Genomic DNA, 21,813 nt, shown 5'->3' with positions numbered 1-21,813 from the left:
AGCTTATACTTTGCACTGCACATATTTATACATTTTGACAAAAATGTACAATGGGCTGTATCTGCCACTGCAATGTCATTCAGAACAATTCCAATATCTCCAAATGCCCCATGTTACACCTATTCTTCCCTCTCCTTCCTCTCAGAACAAATTAATTTCACATGATGATGATCTGAGCCTCCATTATGTTTGTGCCGGTGCAACATCGATTTTGCCAGGGACTCTTGGATTTGCTCCGTTTATTAACTCCCTTCTACACCCAGGTCTCAGTGTATATCATTTACCTCCACCCAAACCCTTACCACCCACATGCACCACACGACCCATGTGTCTCACCCATACCCCACATCTGGCTCCACATGATAAGCTAACCATTCCTATCACCCTCAGAATATGAGTCAGTCCCTTTTGCCTTCATGAATATTTGATGTAAACTAACCAATCATAGACTCCAAAGGGAAACCCACTAATTGCTCTCCCTGGGCTACATTAAAGCCACAAGTCCATAATTTCCTCTCACACTTCTTGTGAGCTCCCCACATCCTGGATGAGCCAAACAGCCTATCCATGCTTCCAGAGAGCTCCTCATAGAACCTCTTTACTCCTCCAGGATCTGTGTGTAATAAATCAATTTGTTTCATGCATTATTGCTTTTAGTGTCCAATTTGTGTTTTACCTGACCTTCACCCCAACCCAAATTTTTAAAAATCCTATTGAATAAATTTGAAATATATGTGCAATTAAACTAGACAATTTGTTTACTTTTCTCTAAAAAAGTAACCTTACTTGAGGATGAAAAAAAAGCCAGACAATTGTGTGATTTTCCTGTACTTTCTTCATCCTCCTCTATTGATCAAATCTGTGTTTTCCTTCCTCGCTCACATTCTCTATCTTGTGAACTTTTCTTTCTAATGTTGAGACAGTTTTAAAGTACTGTTGACATAAGTAACTTTACAAATGAAGAATATATTTTATGTAGTATTGGTTAGTTCTTATTTATAAATATCAATGGAATAAAGGCACTGTGCTGAAACCTACTCTTGAAATCATGACTCCAGACATTAATCCAAATATTCAATATCCTAACATAAAACAGCATCCTTTTCCTGGATTCGGACCTTGGACTATCCACTTGCATTTTCAGCACCTCTAAGATATGTTAGTGGAATAAATTGGAACTCTGGAGTCCTTTACATCTGTGTACACATAGGGAACCAGGACAACTGCTTCAGGCACATTTATATACCTATATATCATCCATGATATTGTACCATTTATCTTTTAACATGTTGTAAATAGTTGTGGGTTAGGGTTTTAAATACATTCAGAATAAACCACTATACTTCAGAATATATGTCCCTAAGCCTGAACCTTCAGTCTCAGTTTTAGTTGCTGTGGCTACTATGACAAACATTACACACTGGTTGACTTAACTAACAATAAATTATTCACTAACAGTTTGGAGGGTAGAAGACCAGTATCAAGTTATCTTCAGGCTATGTTTTCTCCAAAGCCTGTAGTGTTCTGATGCTAACATGATCTATGCTTCCATTGCATGTGATCTCTTTCTCTGGCTTCTCCTAATTTATTGTTTCAAAATTTCCTCTTGGAGTTCTGTGAAAATGGCATCAATGTAGGTATGTACTGTTCAGCTCTTTCACAAAAAAATGGCAGACAAGGGGCAAAAGCATACACAAGTTGTCTGTTTTTGGTATCCACAGAGCAGGAGGCTACAGGGCACCATCTATGAGGTACCATGGATGGAAACAGTGGATGGGTAAGCCCCTCTCTCAAGTCAAATAGCTTCCATGGCACAGCCTATTTTGACCAGCCAGTTGTGTGTTTGGGAGCATTTCCTGGGATAAAGAGGGGAATGGTGGAGGGTGGAGAGTGGTTTCCTTTCAGTAGATTTGTCGACCTGAGCCCCTTTTGTGTCTTGGGGAGGATACTAACAAGCCCTGAGGTGGCCATGGGTAGAGAGGATGTGAGAGCTGCTAAGGCAGGCTGTCATACCCAGCTTACTAGGAGAGGAAATTTGTCAGAGAAGTGGAGAGACAGGCACCTAAAAAGTTAGTCCCCTGAAAACTTTTAGAAGTATAAATTGCCTAAGAGAAATGGATGCAGAGAAAGCCAGATAAGCTATCAAAACTCTAATTACTCTTCAGAGCCACTGCAGCTCAGTGGGGGAAATAGCAGCTTTTAATATAGAAGACCCCTGTTTTGAGTCCCAGTACTCCTAAGAGAAGGGAGCAGAGAGAGATAATGCATGCAGCTGGTACCATATGATAGGGAACTTACAGACTGAGTTTCTGTTGTTTTGTTTTATGCTTTTTGTATCTCTTTATTTTATTCACTAAAACTGGATATATCACTTGCAAAAGGAAGGCTGCAGGGTAATTAAATTGATGAGTCCAAGAACTTTGAGAAGGTCCGTAGGCGCCTAAGAAGGAAGGCTGTTTTTCCTGGGTCGTTTCTTTGATGCTGTTTTCATTCTTGTTGTTCATTTCCATTTCTTTGTTTACTTTTTTTTTGCTATTAAATATTTTTTCAAGCTACTTTATAAATCTTCATTCCTTCATTTTTCTCTCTTTGGAATTCTATTGCTTTTCCTTCTTTCCACCACTTGTTTTTTGGCCTATTCTTTTTCTTTTCCTTTCTCTATTTTTTTTCCCATCTATTATCTTCTCATCTATCTGACCTTGTAATTCATCTTAATTTTTTTTCTATTTTGTTTTTTTATTTTTTCTAGTCATTTTTATGACCTATATATTCATTCTATTTCCTCCCAATTTTTTCTTTTATTAATTTGTTCTATTCCACCTCTTCATGTTTTTTTAAAATTATTTTTATGTATATTACTTAGTTTCTTTGATATTGTATGGTTCATTTTCTACATTTTCTACCTTTTTGCATTATTACTTCTATTACTCTTTTTCCCTTATCTCTTTCCATTTTTCTGGTCCTAATATTTTTTCTTAAAGGGAACACAGACAAATGCAATGATATAGAATAAAAGGAAACAAGTAAATGAAGTAAACTTGCCTCACACAAACAACAAAATAAAACCCCAGAGTAGAAAGAGAATCTAACTAAACAAATAATCCCATCAAGATATACAGATGCCTGGAAAACAACAACAAAAAGTTACAAGTCATATTAAGAAACAGGAAGACAGGGACCAGACTAATGAAGAAACTAAAAAAAAGAGGAGATGCAGAATGTGGCAAAACTAAACAAGAATGTCCTAACAAATATCATGAATGAACATAATAAAGTAAGGGAGGGGAGGCGGGGCAAGATGGTGGTTGAATGAGCACACCTGATAGTCTCTCCTGCAAAGAAGCAGCTGGGCAGCGTTGGATATTCGTTGGGACCAGGCTATTTAAGGATTTTGCAGGGCAGGAGGGGTCTGGACATTGATTTGGTGGGAAGGTAACAGAGAAAATTCATGTGTAAGATAAAATTGAAGCTCTCTTACACGGAGGTGGGGGCTGCACATGGGATGCTCCCTCCTGGGGTGGGCGGAGCCATGGCACCGGCAGGGCGGTGGCAACTTCTGGAGGCTCTGCAGTATTGGGGAATTCATAAGCCCTGAGCGGGCTATTGGGGGGCTAACAGGGCAGGAGGACTTCGCAGAGCAATATGGGGAGACAGACGGGAGTTTTGTGCAAGGCGGGGAATTTTTGATTTCTGACACGAATAATAGTACTTCCAGCTAGAACCCAGGCCCCAAGGCCAATTGCCGATGTGCAGCAGCCTTAAATCGCTCACAATAAAGAGACATCACCAGGAGGCTGTTTCAGGGGCCTGCAGGATGGGAGATGTCTGGAAGCTGATTAGGGGGATCTTGCGAGGCATGGGAATTTCGGTTTCGAACACTGATATCAGTGCTTCCGGCTGAAGGCCGGCCCACTGGGCCTTGCTGCTGATCTGCAGCGTCATTAAATTGGCTGCAGTGCAGAGGTGCCCCCAGGTGGCTGTTTCGGGGGCTTGCAGGGCGGGAGGTGTCCTGAAGTCGAATTGGTGATACAGCCACAGAAGAGACCCTAGTGAGTGGGTGAATTGTGAGGTTCTGACACATAGGTCAGAGTTTGCAGATGTGACCTCCCCCATAGGGCTGGCACCCAGCTGTGGGGATCCCTGAAGGCTGTGTTGTACTGCGGTGCTCCCAGGCTCCCCGTTAACCAGATTTGAGGTTGCCAGGTATGTGTCCCCTAAACCCTGATGGCCCACACCCCAGAGACTCACAACTCTTGAGTCTGCATTATCACAGACTTTCCATCCCTGAATCCAGCATGGCCTGAGTTCCATCAGAAGTCCTTGAATGTCCTAGCCCTCAATGTTTTTGTTTTTTCCTTTTTGTTTTCTGCTTTGTTTTGTTTTGTTTTAATTTTTTTCTTTATATTTTATTTTTTATTGTTCTGATTGCTAACATTGCATTATCTCCTAGTATTTTCTCCCATTGTATCCCCCAAAGTCTTTTTTCTTTTTTCAGTTATTTATGGTTTTCTGTTGTTGTTGCTGTTGTTGTTGCTCTATATATTTTTTCTTTTCCTTATTTGTTCCCCTCCCTTTACCCACCCCCCTTTTTCTTTCTTTCTTCTCTTTTTTTTTCTCTCTTGTCCCTCATTTTCTTCTTATTTTATTTTATCTTAATTATACAATAGGTGCTGCAGGGAACACCTCACACTTGCTGGGTTTCCTCATCCTCCATTGCCTCATTTCTGTGTAAATTGATTTTGGCTACCTACACTATACCCTTTCCCCCACATCTTGATATCCTCCATCATCTACTGTCTCTGTTATATTCCACCTCTCTTTCTTTGATCCCCAAACTGTCTAAATCTTAATTTCTAATACCTTTGTTTTGTTTTCTGTCTTTTATCCACTCTTGAAACTATTGCCTTTCTTTTCTCTCTCCCTCTCTCACGAAAACACTTGCTTTTTAATTCATACCATATTCCTCCCATATTCAGTCGACTACCTCATTATAGGTACTCTACTTACTGCTATAACTCTACATAACTTACATGAATCTAATATCCATCATCCCAGATCTCATATTGTTGCTCTGTTAACATTTATCACTAATACTACTTTACACATTTTCGTTTCTTTCACAATTGCCTTTCCCTGGCCCTAATAATTTCCTTCAAAGTGAACTCAGCCAGCAATAAGAAATTAGAATAAGAAGAACAAAGTGACAAAGAGAAGATATAACACTTATGCAAAAACAACAGTGACTTAATCTCCAAGACTAGACAAAGAATCTAAGGAACTGATTAAACCAATCAAGATAAAATGATGATGAGACAGCAACAAAAATCTACAAACCAAACCAGTAATCAGGAAAACATGGCTGAATCCAATGAACAAACTAAAAACCAGGAAGGGGAGCAGAACTTCCCACAGGTAATTAAAGATCTCAAAACATATATCACAGACAAATTTAATGAAGTAAAGGAAGAGGTTAACAATATGAAGACAACACTTGGAGGGGAAATTGCAAACATACACAAAAAGATAACAGATATGCAAAATATTCAGACATAAACAGAAATTGAAAGAGTATGCCAACAAGAAACCTCCCCTTCAAGAAATTCTAAAGGGAGTTCTGCTGGAAGAAAGGAAAAAACAGGACAGGCAGAGTTGGAGGAGAGTGTAAGAACAACAAAAAAGACAAAAAGAGAAGAAAGAAAAAACCAAACAAAATATGACAAACACAAGTCCAAACAAAATATGGGTAACATAAATAATTTCTTGAAAGTAATAACACTGAATGTCAATGGATTAAACTCACCTATCAAAAGATTCACACTGGGACATTGAATAAGGAAATATGACCCATATATATGCTGTCTACAAGAGACACATCTTAGACCCATAGATTCATGGAGGCTGAAAGTGAATGGTTGGAAAACAATCTTACAAGCAAACAATAACCAAAAAAAGGAAGGAGTAGCTATATTAATATCATACAAAATAGACTTTAAATGGGAAACAATTGTGAGAGACAAAGAAGGATACTATATATTAGTGAAAGGGACAATCTGCCCAGAAGAATGAACAATCATAGATATTTATGCTCCTAACAAGGGTGCCTCTAAATACATGAGGCAAATGCTGGAAAAACTAAGTGAAAGAATAGATGCATCTACAATTATAGTGGGGGATTTTAATACACCACTATTAACTCTGGACAAAACATCTCAAAAGAGAATCACTAAAGAAATGAAATATTTGAACAGTATGTTAGAGGAGCTGGATCTAATAGTCATATACAGATCATTACACCCAAATACAGCAGGACATACATTTTTCTCAAGTGCACATGGATCATTCTCCAAGATAGACCATATGCTAGGCCACAAAGAAAGGCTTAATGAATTCAGAAAGATCAAAATCATACAAAATAATATCTCTGACTGATGGGGGCTATGGGTGGGAGGTTCTTTGTCTCTTCAGAGATAAACTAAACTATCTGTGACTTGTGGGTGTGGTATGATAAGTTGCTACAGTCCTGCCCTTTGTGACCATGGCAAGGACTCCAGTCCCAGGAAACAGTTTAACAATGCAAGGTCTATAAAGTTTAAGTATTCAGGGGAAATGCAAACAAAATGTGCTAAAAGCTTATCTAGAATGTCTGAGGTCCATGCTAAAAGCTTACCTAAGATGTGGAAGATATATATGCTAATTCAAGCCTATGGAGAACTGAAATAAAAAGACCATTTGGCCTTTCCTTTCTGTATAAGAGGGACTCAAATATCTTGTTCTGGGCTCGGGATTGAAACAGAAAGCTCCCGAGCTTGGCTGGCCATCAATAAACCATTTTTCCTTCTCAGAATCATTCCTGAGTCCTGACCTCTCTATATGCAAATAATTGAACCTTTCTCAAATTCTACAACATTTTTGGCGACCATGAAAGGACTGCAAATGAAGGCCAGAGATGGTAGCATTTTGTTGCCCCTTCCAAATCCCCGAGGAAGCTGGGAGGACTCGGGTGAACCCCAAATGTGGGTGCTTCTGGATTAACTTTAATCCAGAAAAGATGTGGGCTCCACAAGAATCTTCCCAACAAAAATCGAGGGCAAGGGAAGGTCTGAAGAGAAAGGTTCTGGGAACAAAAAAGAACTCTGAACATGGAAGAAGGTAAGACTCCCTGGGCGAGCACAGTCTGGAAAGCCCTAGCTTTAATTGCTGGGAAGGGAAGGCAGATCACCTCCTGAGAGAACCCTAGTAGCCCCAGAAAATTGGGGGGAAGCCGTTCTCTCTAGGCCTGGGAAAAGGAGAAAAATGGGGGAAAAGCCCTGGTGTTTTAGGTTTGTCTAACTGCATGTTAAAAACTGGTACTGGTCTCACATCCACTGACGGAGTGGAGTCTTGATTTTAATAAGAAGGGCTATTTATAGGTTCGAGTCCTAATGTCCTGGAGAAAAACCGGGAAAAAGCCCTGGTGTTTTAGTTTTGTCTAACTGCATATTAGAATCTGGTGCTAGTCTTATATCCACTAAAGGAATGGAGACTTGATTTTAATAGGAAGGACTGTTTATAGGTTTGAGTCCTAATGTCCTGGAAATTGGTCTGGATTTAAAAAAAAGAACAACTTGGTTATAGGAAAATGGATCGGCTTGTCTTGTGGAGCTTGGTCTGGGTGTAAAGTTAAACAGCAGAAAAAATCTAGCTGAAATCTTTTGTTATGGTGCTAAATTGTGAATGAATTTGCTTTATACCAAATGTTAAGTGTTCTAAGGTTTGTGATGGCTGTGGGGGCAGCCATGCTGAAAAAATATATATATAGAACTTGTTCAGATTAGTGACCTTTGTGCTTCTGCCTGTGTCAGCTCAATGCTAATTTTGGACTTGTGTCGTTATGTAAAGTAGAATTCAGTTGAGCTTGGAGCACTCCGTTGCCATTGGCAAGGGGGTGGAATGATTATGGGGCAAAACTGAGGAGTCTGGATGTTTGCAGAGTCTAGATGTTTGTGCATGCTCTGTTGTCTTGTCTCTGGTCTGCCCATTTGCCAGGGCTAGGAGGCTATCTGTGTAGGTGCCACGCACCCAAGTTTGTTGGGGCTGCCCAAGTCAGGGTGGTTGGGTCCCTGGGAGAGTTGCTGAATTTGAGTAGGTTCTGTCTGCCCATTTTGGATGAAAGCTGGAAAGGGGGGATCTGCTTGCCCCTTTCCAGTGAGTCCACACCTTCTATTCATAATCCACATTTATGTTTGATTGTTGAGCACCCCACTGCCTGGAAGTGGGGGGAAGTGAAGGGGGTGAAAAGCAGAATCAGAAAAAATGCAGTAAAGTTCCCTCCCTAGGGTGTCAAAGCCAAAATATGTTTGCATTCTGCCCAGGTTATTAGAAGGTATTGTAGTAACTTTAAGTAAGAGAATGTGTTCTGTGAAGGTAAAATTTGTCTTAAAGGTATAAATAATTACAAAAGGTTATCAAAGCATTGTTTAAATTAAGGTATTTAAATGGTTAATAACAGAAAGTCATTATTAAACAAAAACCGAATTGATAATAATAATAAAACGTAATTTTATAACAAGAAAACTTTTCTTTGGCAGCCAGCCTCCCCTGCCAACTTGCTTCCAAAAAAACTGTTTCTGGTATTACATGCTACCAAGTATTTAAAGTGAAGAAATTTCATTATTTTAACAAGCTTGTTTAGTATTAATGGCAATTATATGTTGTAAGAAGTTTGCCTGGTAACTTAGTATGTGGGATATATGGAATGTGTTTTTATTGTTAAGGAACCAGAAGATGATTTTGTCCTAAGATAAAATGATTGATTATTGGAAAGAGTAGAGTGTGGGAAAAACCTGAATGAATACTGAAAGTGTAGGTTTGTGGAAGGAAAATTTTTATGATTAAAATTGAGTAAGATCAATATACAAAGAAAATCTTTTATCAAAATAGCTTCTTGTGCTTTAACCTCATCATTTCCTCAGTGTTTGAAGAAGAAAGGGTCTTATTTATTTTTTTTAAAAAGAACATTATGTTCTAGAAATCAAATCCTGAATAGTAGCTCTTTATTTCAAACTAACTGCAAGAGATTTATTCTTTTACCTTAAAAGTAAAATTAAAGTAATAGTTAAGTTCATTTAGTAAAAGTTGAATGAAAGGTATTTAAAAGTGTTATAAAATTAACGGGTTTTTAAAAAATTAATAAAAACTGTAATTAAGAGTTAAAATCATTTATAAATGCATTTATATTATAAAACTGTGAAAAGATAATAACTGAAATTATAGCTGAGTGAATTTAGCCTGAAACTATTATTTAAGTGTAAATTCTAAACTAACTTTTCCTTTGTTGATGGTTACTTCAAGCCTAACTTCACCCCTTGCCTATGGTTATTTCATAATAGCTTCTGCCCCTACAGGCCAGAGAAGAGCTGGGACATCACTGTTTCCTGTCCTGGTATTAGTAACCCTTTCTCTCATGAATTCAAGTGTAAACTAAATAAATTGCTGCCTGATGGAATATGGTTAAATGACTACTGGAGTTTTATTAAATCCAAAATCAAAAGGGGGGGTGGAGGGGGAGAAGTCTCCTGCCCTGATGGTCAGGGTTCCTAAGAGTGGCAATTCATGAGAGAAACCAGTCTGTCTCCCTGAAGCTTCAAATAGCCTCAATAAATATATATAAAATTAATCTTCTTGCTTATCCAAAATTCTGCGAAATTCAAAGTAAAATATAAAGTTCTGAAACAAAAAATAGTGTTAAAGCATTGAGAATATTTTGGTTACAATCCATTAATTAAGAAAGAAAATTCTTGTGTAAAACTGCATGGACATAGTGTAAAACTGCACAGACATAGTGCAAATTAAGAAAAGTTTCAGGAGTCTTTGAAATGTTTTGCAGTCACACTTGTTTTGTAAAATTAGAAGTTTAAAGTAACTAAAGTTATGTTTTTGTGTCAAACTATTCATGTCTGCCTATTTGCTCAAATTGTTGAGGTTAAATATGCAGTTATATAAGTAATATATATTTCTGGACCCCAAATTAAGCTAAACAGTATATAAAATAATGCAAATTATAAGTAATATCAATGAGTTGTGTTTCTGTGTCTTAACTCTTTGTGTCTGCCCATTTGCTCAGTGTATGTCTTCATATATCAGGATAATAATATCAAATTAACAAGTGAAAATTCTTAAAAGAGCTCTAATCAAATTGTTAAAAAAAAATATGCTGTTATATACGTAAATATTCTTAAAGCCCAAATTAAACTAAGCAGGATGAAAAAGTCATATAGAAATCTGATTATAGAAACAATTGGGAAAGGGCCTCCTCTTTTCAAGAACTTTAAAGGCAAGACAAGTTGTGGCAGATTAAACCTATCTACTGGTTTATCTAGGGAATTAAGCCCGGTAATTTCCCAGTTTAAAACTTTTGTCAGCCATAAAATGTAAAAAAAACAAAGGTTAGTTTTCACATAAAAAAAAAAATTGTTGATTGGTGTAACATGGTGGCCTGTTGCCTCAGTCTCCCACTCCCAGGTTGAACAGCAGTGGAGGAGACCATCTTAGGCCAGTTCTATGGGCATTGAAAGGATACCCAAGAAGGAGCTAGGTCAGTGCCATTTCAGCACTAAATTCTATTCCTTATTTAACAAAGGGGAACAGGTAAAAACTAAAATGGTTAGAATGTGATAGAGGAAGCAGTTAAATCACAAAATTTTGTGCAGGAAGGTTAGATCTTCTCAAATAACTGTAACTTCTGAAGTATCCAATCTATAGAGAAACAGAGGAAGAGCTTGTGTGCTAGGCTTAAGGGTATAAATTGTGTCATTTTTCTTTGTTTGGGGTGTCAGCCATATCTGGTTCTAAGTCCCTTCTTGCAAAATTGAGAATAAATTCTTTTCTACTCCATAATCTGGTGAGCCTTATTTTCTTCCAGAAGATTTCTTTCCAACAAAACAAAGGTAATTAGTGGCTCTATTAACAAGTTTCAGTAAGTAAAGAAAAGACCATAAAAACTATGGAAAGATCTTTATTGGATTATGATTAAACAAATTAAATAATTGTGTAATGTGTTTTAAAACCTGGTAGTCAGTATGCTTTTAAATTATTCATTTTCATAACTCAAACAAAGAAAAGAAATTTTTAGCTTCCTGTAAAGTAAAAAGAGAACATTCCTTGCATAAACTATAATGGTTTCAATTTTATTTAACTTGAATGTAATCTCCCCTAGTTAATTTATATACTAAATTAACATATGAACAAAATCTTTAGAGTAATAAAATTATAAGTTCACATTGGTGAAATCAGGCTAAAAGAAAAAATTGTAGATATGCTCTCTTAAATAATAGAGTAAATTTCTTTGGTTTGTAATTGTAATTTAATAAGTTTATTTAAACATGAGGTGTCTAGACAATGTGGTTATAGTCAAGTATAAAGAGTTTGTTAAACATCTTCCAAACTAAAACCGTTTAAATAATTCTAGTTCTAAAAGTCATTGTTAACTAAAACTTAGATTGGTATTGGTTGCAAAAAAATAACTACATGATAATAAAACCTGCCTGAAGGCACCACTGCAAGGTACATATTTAAGTAAATGGTAATAAAAAGATATCTTGATTCTATTGGAAATATTCTGTTTTCATTTCAACAATGAAAATAATTTTTTTCCCTCTATTACTAAAGTAAAGAACCTACTGTTATCTTCATGGTAAAATTATGTAAGTAAATAGTCATTTGATATATGATGTGTTGCATTAAATTGTTTGAAATATATATATAAAAGGAAAAAAATATGTATAAAAGGAATAAACTTTAACATTATCAAACTCTTTTGTGCATTCAAACCAGGCCTTTTATACATTGCATTTTGCCTCTCCATGTGAGTTATTGGCTAGGCTGGTCACTGACCCCTCAATTAAAATATTTGCTAGATCAGCCTCTGGTTCTGCTCCTAAAGTTGATGGAAACTATGTTTCAAGCTCCTGCAGCAGCCAATGATGACTCAGTACAGCCAAGTGTACAATGAACATCACCTCCAGACTGGCACTGTTCCATAGTGCCAGAGAGCACTATGCACCAGGGTAGTAGAATACTGGAAAATCTCTCTAGGATCAACGATACTGCCACTTGCTCACTGTGTGAAGAACATGCTAAGTGGAGCCATGATACCAGGATACTGTAAGTAAAATTTAAACACAATTGGCATTATGGCCTGCTCTCATGGAGAGATAACATGTAAAGTATTACAAACCTGAAACTTAAAACTATTAATTGCAACTCTGAATCTTTATGCATTAAGTAATACATTAGTTAATATTAAGTGCTGTACTTTTATCCTGTACTAAATATATGCCTAATAATTTTAATGTTATCTTTTCTATTTTGGATCAAGTACGAGAGTATATTGGACATGTTAAATTCCTAGTAAATTCATTTTCTAAACAGTTGATAAACATGTCTATAGAATAAGGTGGCAGTCTCAGCCAGGCTCAGTCAACTTACTATATTCTGCTTTACTCTACTGTTTAGTAAAGGTGAGGCTTGCTTGCTGATGGTGAGTCACCTATTGAACAAGTCAAAATTGCTAGAAATTGTACAATTAAAGTCAAGGTGTAAAAAACCTTTATTCTGTAGTTCTGATCAATCCCACAGCTGAAAACTAAGAGAATTTCCAACTTAGTGTTCTAATCCTGAATGAAGCCAGTTGCCCAAGGAGTACCAGTTCACCAGGAGTATCTGATGGAGCAAATGAGTGCCAATCATTGAACAGCTTGGAATGTGTCTTCAGACACAGCTTGGAATGTGTCTTCAGACAAAGCTAAGTGTCTGTTGCAATTTCTCTCTAAAGATAAATAACTTTAAAAAGAATATATATGCTGTTCCCACCAGTTTTTAAGAAAGAGTGTCATCTTTATAGGCACCTAACCTTGTCTACCTCTGTAATCCAATGTCCTCTTTTAAAAACGGGTATTCCATAGTATATTAGAGGAGCTCGATCTAATAGACATATATAGATCGCTACACCCAAACACAGCAGGATATACATTTTTCTCAAGCGCACATGGATCATTCTCCAAGATAGATCATATGCTAGGCCACAAAGAAAGGCTGAACGAATTCAGAAAGATTGAAATCATACAAAACATTATCTCTGACCACAGTGGAGTCAAGCTGGAGATTTGCAAGGGAAAGAAGCCCAGATTTCACACCACGATTTGGAAATTAAACAACACACTCTTAGAAAAACAGTGGGTCAAAGAGGAAATCTCAAAAGAAATCAATGACTACCTTGAAACAAATGATAATGATAACACAACATACCAAAATTTATGGGATGCAGCAAAAGCAGTACTGAGAGGGAAGTTTATAGCCATAAATTCATATATCAAAAAAGAAGAAAGAGCAAAAATTGAAGAACTAACTGCACATTTGAAGGAATTAGAAAAACAACAACAAAGTAACCCAACAGGAAGAAGAAGGAAGGAAATAACAAAGATAAGAGCAGAACTAAATGAAATAGAAAATAAGAAAGCACTTGAACAGATAAACAAGACCAAGAGCTGGTTTTTTGAGAAGATTAACAAAATTGACAAACCTTTAGCAACACTAACAAAGAAAAAAAGAGAGAAGATGCAAATACACAAAATAAGAAATGAGAAAGGCGATATCACCACTGACCCCACAGAAATAAAGACTATCATAAGAGGATATTTTGAAAAACTATATTCCAACAAAAATGACAATCTAGAGGAAATGGACAAATTCCTAGAAACACATAAACAGCCCATATTGACAAAAGAAGAAATTGATGATCTTAACAAACCAATCACAAGCAGAGAGATAGAATCAGTTATTAAAAATCTCCCAACTAAGAAGAGCCCAGGGCCAGATGGCTTCACAGGTGAATTCTATAAAACATTCCGGAAAGAACTGACACCAATCCTGCTGAAACTATTCCAAACCATCGAAACAGAAAGAACATTACCCAACTCCTTCTATGATGCCAACATTACCCTAGTACCAAAGCCAAACAAAGACATCACAAGAAAGGAAAATTACAGACCAATTTCTCTAATGAAACTAGATGCAAAAATACTTAACAAAATACTTGCTAATCGTATTCAACAACACATTAAACGAATTATACACCACGACCAAGTGGGATTCATCCCAGGTATGCAAGGATGGTTCAACATAAGAAAATCAATCAACGTAATACACCATATAAACAGATTGAAGGAAAAAAATCACATGATTATATCTATTGATGCAGAAAAAGCATTTGACAAAATACAGCACCCTTTCTTGATAAAAACACTCCAAATGATTGGAATACAAGGAAATTTTTTGAACATGATAAAGAGTATATATGAAAAACCTAAAGCCAATATTGTTTACAATGGAGAAATCCTAGACTCCTTCCCTCTAAACTCAGGAACAAGACAAGGATGCCCACTGTCGCCGCTCCTATTTAACATTGTCTTAGAAGTACTTGCTCGAGCACTGAGGCAAGAACCAGAAATAAAAGGCATTCAAATTGGAAAGGAAGAAGTCAAAATTTCATTATTTGCAGATGACATGATCCTATACATAGAAAACCCTGAGAGATCTACAATGAAGATTCTAGAACTCATAAATGAGTTTAGTAAAGTCGCAGGTTATAAGATCAATGCGCAAAAATCAGTACCATTTCTGTACACCAATAATGAGCAAGATCAGGAGGAAATCAAGAAACAAATACCATTCACAATAGTAAATAAAAAAATCAAATACTTAGGAATAAATTTAACTAAAGAGGTAAAGAACTTATACACTGAGAACTATACAAGATTGTTCAAGGAAATCAAAGAAGACCTAAATAAATGGAAGACTATTCCTTGTTCATGGATAGGAAGACTGAACATTATTAAGATGTCTATCCTACCAAAATTGATCTACACATTCAATGCAATCCCAATAAAAATCAATGCAGCCTTCTTTAAGGAACTAGAAAAACTAACTATGAAATTTATTTGGAAAGGAAAGAGACCCCGAATAGCCAAAGACATACTGAAAAAGAAAAACGAAATTGGAGGAATCACACTACCTGACTTCAAAACATACTATAAAGCTACGGTGGTGAAAACAGCATGGTATTGGCATAAGGAGAGACATATAGACCAATGGAATCGAATTGAAAGCTCTGATATAGAACCTCACATATACAACCACATAATATTCGATAAAGCCACCAAACCCTCTCAACTGGGAGAGAGTGGCCTATTCAACAAATGGTGTCTGGAGAACTGGATAGCCATATGTAGAAGAATGAAAGAGGATTACCATCTCACACCTTATACAAAGATCAACTCAAGATGGATCAAAGACATAAATATAAGAGCCAAGACCATAAAAACCTTAGAAAGCAGTGTAGGGAAACATCTACAGGACCTTGTAATAGGTAATGGATTTATGAATATCTCACCAAAAGCACGAGCAGCAAAAGAACTAATAGATAAATGGGACTTCCTCAAAATTAAAGCCTTCTGCACCTCAAAGGAGTTTGTCAAGAAAGTAAAAAGGGAGCCCACACAGTGGGAGAAAATATTTGGCAATCATTTATCTGATAAGAAACTTATAACTTGCATATATAAAGAACTCCTACATCTTGAAAATAAAAAGATAAACAATCCATTTAAAAAATGGGAAAAAGACTTAAACAGACACTTCTCCGAAGAAGAAATACAAATGGCAAGAAAGCACATGAAAAAATGTTCCAAATCTCTAGCTATCAGGGAAATGCAAATCAAAACCACAATGAGATACCATCTTACACCCATAAGATTGGCAGCTATGAAAAAAACAGAAGAATACAAGTGCTGGAGAGGATGTGAAGGAAGGGGAACACTCATCCACTGCTGGTGGGAATGCAGAAGGATCCAACCATTCTGGAGAACAGTATGGCGGTTTCTCAAAAAACTAGCCATAGATTTGCCATATGACCCAGCAATACCACTGCTGGGAATATACCCAGCAGAACTGAAAACAAAAACACAAACCAATATATGTACACCAATGTTCATAGCAGCATTGTTCACTATTGCCAAAAGGTGGAATCAACCCAAATGCCCATCAACAGACGAGTGGATCAATAAAATGTGGTATATACACACAATGGAATACTACTCGGCTGTAAGAACAAACACACTACAAACACATGTGATAACATGGATGAATCTTGAGAACCTTATGTTGAGTGAAGCAACCCAGACATTGAAGGACAAATACTACATGACCTCAATGATATGAAATAAACAAGCTGCCCTAGATAGCAAGAGACTGAACGATAGGCTTGCAGGAAATCGGAGGGTGGAGGAAGGATATGAGCCGATGTCTGCAGGGGTGGAATTTAAGACGAGATGGTGGTAAGTATGAACACAAAGAAGAGATAAAAGGGGGGCAAGGGGTTGCCTTTGCTTGGGGCTTTGCGGGTTTGAGGGTGGCTGGGGAGGGACGGGTGGGTAACGTTGCCCAAAAGTGGGGGGAGGGAGGGGTAGCATACGAACCAGGAGAGGGTCAGGTGTTGGTGGAGAGTATAATGCCGAGAAAATCATATCAAAATATAATAAAGAGGGTTACCTGTTTAGAATGCTCGGAGGGGAGGGTCTGATGCAGGACGGGCTCCTGGGGAATGTCTAAATGCTCATTCTGCCAGAGTGGGTGACACCATGGGGTAGAAACCCAAGTAGTGAGAGTGGGGGTGGACCCACATCCTGGGGAGGACTAATGCCATCCAATAGAGGGAACTGTATCCCTCGAGAGAAAGGGTGGCTCCCAGGGCATTGGGGCAGTTGAGCAAGTTAGGCCCTGAACACTATTCCATCTATCTCTGGAAGTGGCTCCTCAGGAAACGGAGGTTGGCTATCACTGAGGGCACCAAGGTGGAAGGGAAAATGGACGTTAAATGTGTGGAACCAAAGTAAATGGGGGGTAAGAGAGGAGTTTCTTGAGAGTTCACAAGGATGGATATAAAACATGTAATATTACACCATAACATATAGGAGATGACAGACTGATAATGTAAACCATAATGTAAAACATAGGATAACTAAAAATGTAAAGAACTGTGTATCCTAAAGTATGCACCATAATGTAAACACAGATGTCACCTTGTTAGAAAGCTAATGTCTCAGACTCTGTACATCACTTTAAGTAAATATGATATGAATAGGGCGTAAGAGTATCACTGTGGAAGGGAAAAGGTTTTCTGGTGGATGTGTGGGAGTGCTGTATATTATATATATACATTGCTGTGGTCTAGGACTCCTGTGAAGAAAAGCTGAATAATTAGGGGGGGGGGGAAAAAAAAAAAAAAAAAAGAAAAAAATAGGATGTGGAAATTTTTCAAGTCAACATTCTTTATCTAAGTTCTTTATCTAACTTTATCCAAGTTCTTTATCTATCCTTTAAACTCATCGCTATATGCCATTCCCTAGTAAGGGACCATGACATTATATTGGGCTTCAAATTTCGGGGAGTTCTGGATCACAGAGTGTTTCAACAATGGCAATGGAGGGATACTGGTATGGGATACCAATGACAGGTGATATATGACTGACAGGGAGCTGTACAGAACATATGTCCAGGGTGCATGGTAATGTTTGGATATACTCATAGTGGCAACAATTAAAAACCACAGTAGGGGGGGTACTGGGTTCCTGGCCAGTGGTGCTCTGTCGTGGTCCCTAGGGGAGCAGCGACAGTCTCCCAGGTACAGTGGTGGGGACCGGGAGGGAGTGAGGGTTCAACAGTGAGCCCCTGATACTAATGACTATGCTTGTGAGCTGATAAACCCAAAATAATAACAAGGCCTAGAGCAACTTTGTGCCTGGGAATTTCCTTCTGTCAGCCTTCATGCTACTCAAATGTGGCCAGTCTCGAAGCCAAACTCAGCATGTAAATGCAATGCCTTCCCCCCAGCGTGGGACATGACACCCGGGGATGAGCCTCCCTGGCAACGAGGGACCACTATCAACTACCAACTGATGATGCAACTGGAAAATGACCTTATACGGAAGGTTCAATGCGGATCAGCAGAATATCCATGTCTACATAAAATACCATGACTTTAAAATGCTGTTTGACCTAAAGTAAGGGGGAAATGGAAAGGAGAAATGAGTTTATATGGCTACGAGTTTCTAAAAAAGAGTCTGGAGGCTGGCAGAAGGTTTGCCCTCATGCACAACTGAGCAGAGTCAGAGAGACAGATAAAGCAGATACAACCCCCAGATATTGGTTCCTTTGAGGGCTAAAGAGACCCATGGGAGTTATGGTCATGGCCGATGGGGTTAACTACCAGGGCAGATGGCCCCTCTTTGGAAATGGTGTTTATGTGTGATGAATCTGGACTCAGATGGGATCTCCCTTCATAAGACTTTCATGCTAATGTGCTGGAGGTGCAGTTAATGTTGGGGTTTAAGATATATTTAGGGGATTTGAATCTCTGGACTGACAATGTGATAGCCAGATCCTGAGCCTCAACAGACTCCAGCACCTACAATCTGATTTATTGGACTTACCACACTCAGCTAAGATGGAGGTGAAGAAGGACAACCACCACACCATGGAGCCTAGAGTGATTACAACTGAAAATGGGAGGATTGCATCCAGCATCCAGGTGGAATCTGAGCCTCCTCTTGACATAAAGGTGCAATGGACACAACCAATCCAGTGTCCACATAGAAGAGGTGGCATTGGATTGGGAAAAGTGGACATAATGGACAAAGGGTATGGGGAAAGGCAGGAAGAGATGAGAGGTGGAGGCGTCTTCGGGACATGGAGCTGCCCTGGATGGTGCTTTAGAGGTAATCACCGGACATTGTAAATCCTCACAGGGCCTACATGATGGAATAGAGGAGAGTATGGGCCATGATGTGAACCAATGTATATGAGGTGCAGAGGTGCCCAAAGATGTACTTACCAAATCCAATGGATGTGTCATGATGATGGGAACGAGTGTTGTTGGGGGGGCGGAGAGGGGGGGGGTGGGGGGGGTGGGGTTGAATGGGACCTCACATATATATTTTTAATGTAATATTATTACAAAGTCAATAAAAAATTAAAAAATTAAAAATAAAAATAAAAAATAAAAACGGGTATTCCAAATTTTTAGTTAAGTTTGTTTCTCTCAGAGTGAACATCTTATTAACCATATGAAAACTTCATCCAAATTCATACAGAATGCCAGATCCATCTTTCTCCAGTTAAAATAAGAAGTTTACACCTTGTTAGGCAATGAAAACAGCCCATGGCTAGCAGGAAACAGATACAGAAAAGAGATCATCTCCCTTCAGCATCCCTTTTAGATTAAAGGTGTAAACTCTTTAACGGTAAAACAAAATTAATAGATGGATATGAAACCTGACTGGAAATCCATGTGAGCACCGGTGGCCCCAATATGACTGCAGGGGGCCCCCACTCCAGGATTCTGCTGTCCAGAATAAAAACTTCTAAACTTCTAAAAACAGTCCTGGATGCTACACTAAAGATTGATAAATAATCAATCAAAACAACAAACAGCCATCCACCTCATAGCTCCAAAAATAATTATGCCAAAGCTTAGCAAGTTAAACTTTGGCAAAGGGGGAAAATGATGTGGGCTATGGGTGGGATGCTCTTTGTCTCTTCAGAGATAACCTAAACTATCTGTGATTTGTGGGAGTGGGATGATAAAAGGCTGCAGTCCTGCCCTTGGTGACCATGGCAAGGACTCCAGTCCCAGGAAACAGTTTAACAATGCAAGGTCTAAAAAGTTTAAGTATTCAGGGGAAAGGCAAACAAAATGTGCTAAAAGCTTATCTAGAATGCCTGAGGTCCATGCTAAAAGCTTACCTAAGATGTGGAAGATATATATGCTAATTCAAGCCTATGGAGAACTGAAACAAAAGGACCATTTGGCCTTTCCTTTCTGTATAAAAGGGACTCAAATATCTTGTTCTGGGCTCGGGATTGAAACAGAAAGCTCCCGAGTTCGGCTGGCCATCAATAAACCATTTTTCCTTCTCAGAATCATTCCTGAGTCCTGGCCTTTCTATACACAAATAATTGAACCTCTCTCAAATTCTGCAACATGACCACAGTTGAGTGAAGCTAGAAATCTGCAAGTGCCAGAGGCCCAGATTTCACACCAAGATATGGAAATTAAACAGCACACTCTTAGAAAAACACTGGGTCAAAGAGGAAATCTCCAAAGAAATCAATGCCTACCTTGAAACAAATGATAATGATAACACAAATACCAAAATTTATGGGATGCAGCAAAAGCAGTATTGAGAGGGAAATTTATACCATAAATACATACATCAAAAAAAAGAAAGAGCAAAAATTGAGGAACTAACTGCACATTTGGAAGAATTAGGAAAAAAACAGCAAAGGAATCCCACAGGGAGAAGAAGGAAGGAAATAACAAAGATATGAGCAGAACTAAATAAAATAGAAAATAAGAAAGCACTTGAAAAGATAAACAAGACCAAGAGCTGGTTTTTTGAGAAGATCAATAAAATTGACAAACCTTTAGCGAGACTAACAAAGAAAAAAAGAGAGAAAATGCAAATACACAAAATAAGAAATGAGAAAGGAGATATCACCACTGACCCCACAGAAATAAAGACTATCATAAGAGGATACTTTCAAAAACTATATTCCAACAAAAACAACAATTCAGAGGAAATGGACAAATTCCTAGAAACACATAAGCAGTCTATATACACGAAGGAAGAAATTGATGATCTCAACAAACCAATCACAAGTAAAGAGATAGAATCAGTCATTAAAAACCTTCCAAACTAAGAAGAGCTCAGGGTCAGAAGGCATCACAGGTGAATTCTAAAAAACATTCCAGAAAGAACTAACACCAATCCTGCTGAAACTTTTCAAAAAAAATCAAAACAGAAGGAAAATTACCTAACTCCTTCTATGATGTCAACATTACCCTAATACCAAAGCCAAACAAAGACACCACATGAAAGGAAAATTACAGACCAATTTCTCTAATGAACCTAGATGCAAAAATACTTAACAAAATACTTGCTAATCGTATTCAACAACACATTAAACAAATTATACACCATGACCAAGTGGGATTCATTCCAGGTATGCAAGGATGGTTCAACATAAGAAAATCAATCAATGTAATACACCATATAAACAGATTGAAGGAACAAAATCACATGATTATATCTATAGATGCAGAAAAAGCATTTGACAAAATACAGCATCCTTTCTTGATAAAAACATTCCAAAAGATCGGAATACCAGGAAATTTTTTGAACATGATAAAGAGTATATATGAAAAACCTACAGCCAACATTGTTTAAAATGGAGAAATCCTAAAATCCTCTAAAGTCATGAACAAGACAAGGATTCCCTCTGTGTCCCCTTCAATTTAACATTGTCTTAGAAGTACTTACTCAAGCACTGAGGCAAGAACCAGATATAAAAGGCATTCAAATTGGAAAGGAAAAAGTCAAAATTTCATTATTTGCAGGTGACATGATCCTATACATAGAACACCCTGAGAGATCTACAACAAAGATTCTAGAACTCATTAATGAGTTTAGTAAGGTCACAGGTTATAAGATCAATGTGCAAAAATCAGAAGCATTTCAGTACACCAATAATGAGCAAGATCAGGAGGAAATCAAGAAAAAAATACCATTCACAATAGTTTAAAAAAACCACAAATATTTAGGAATAAATTTAACTAAAGATGTAAAAAACTTTTACACTGAGAGCTATACAAGACTGTTCAAGGAAATCTAAGAAGACCTAAAGAAATGGAAGAATATTCCCTTTTTATGGACAGGAAGACTA

This window comes from Dasypus novemcinctus, chromosome X (genome assembly GCF_030445035.2).
Source record: "Dasypus novemcinctus isolate mDasNov1 chromosome X, mDasNov1.1.hap2, whole genome shotgun sequence".
Classification (NCBI taxonomy): Eukaryota; Metazoa; Chordata; class Mammalia; order Cingulata; family Dasypodidae; genus Dasypus; species Dasypus novemcinctus.
This window is presented reverse-complemented; position numbering follows the sequence as displayed.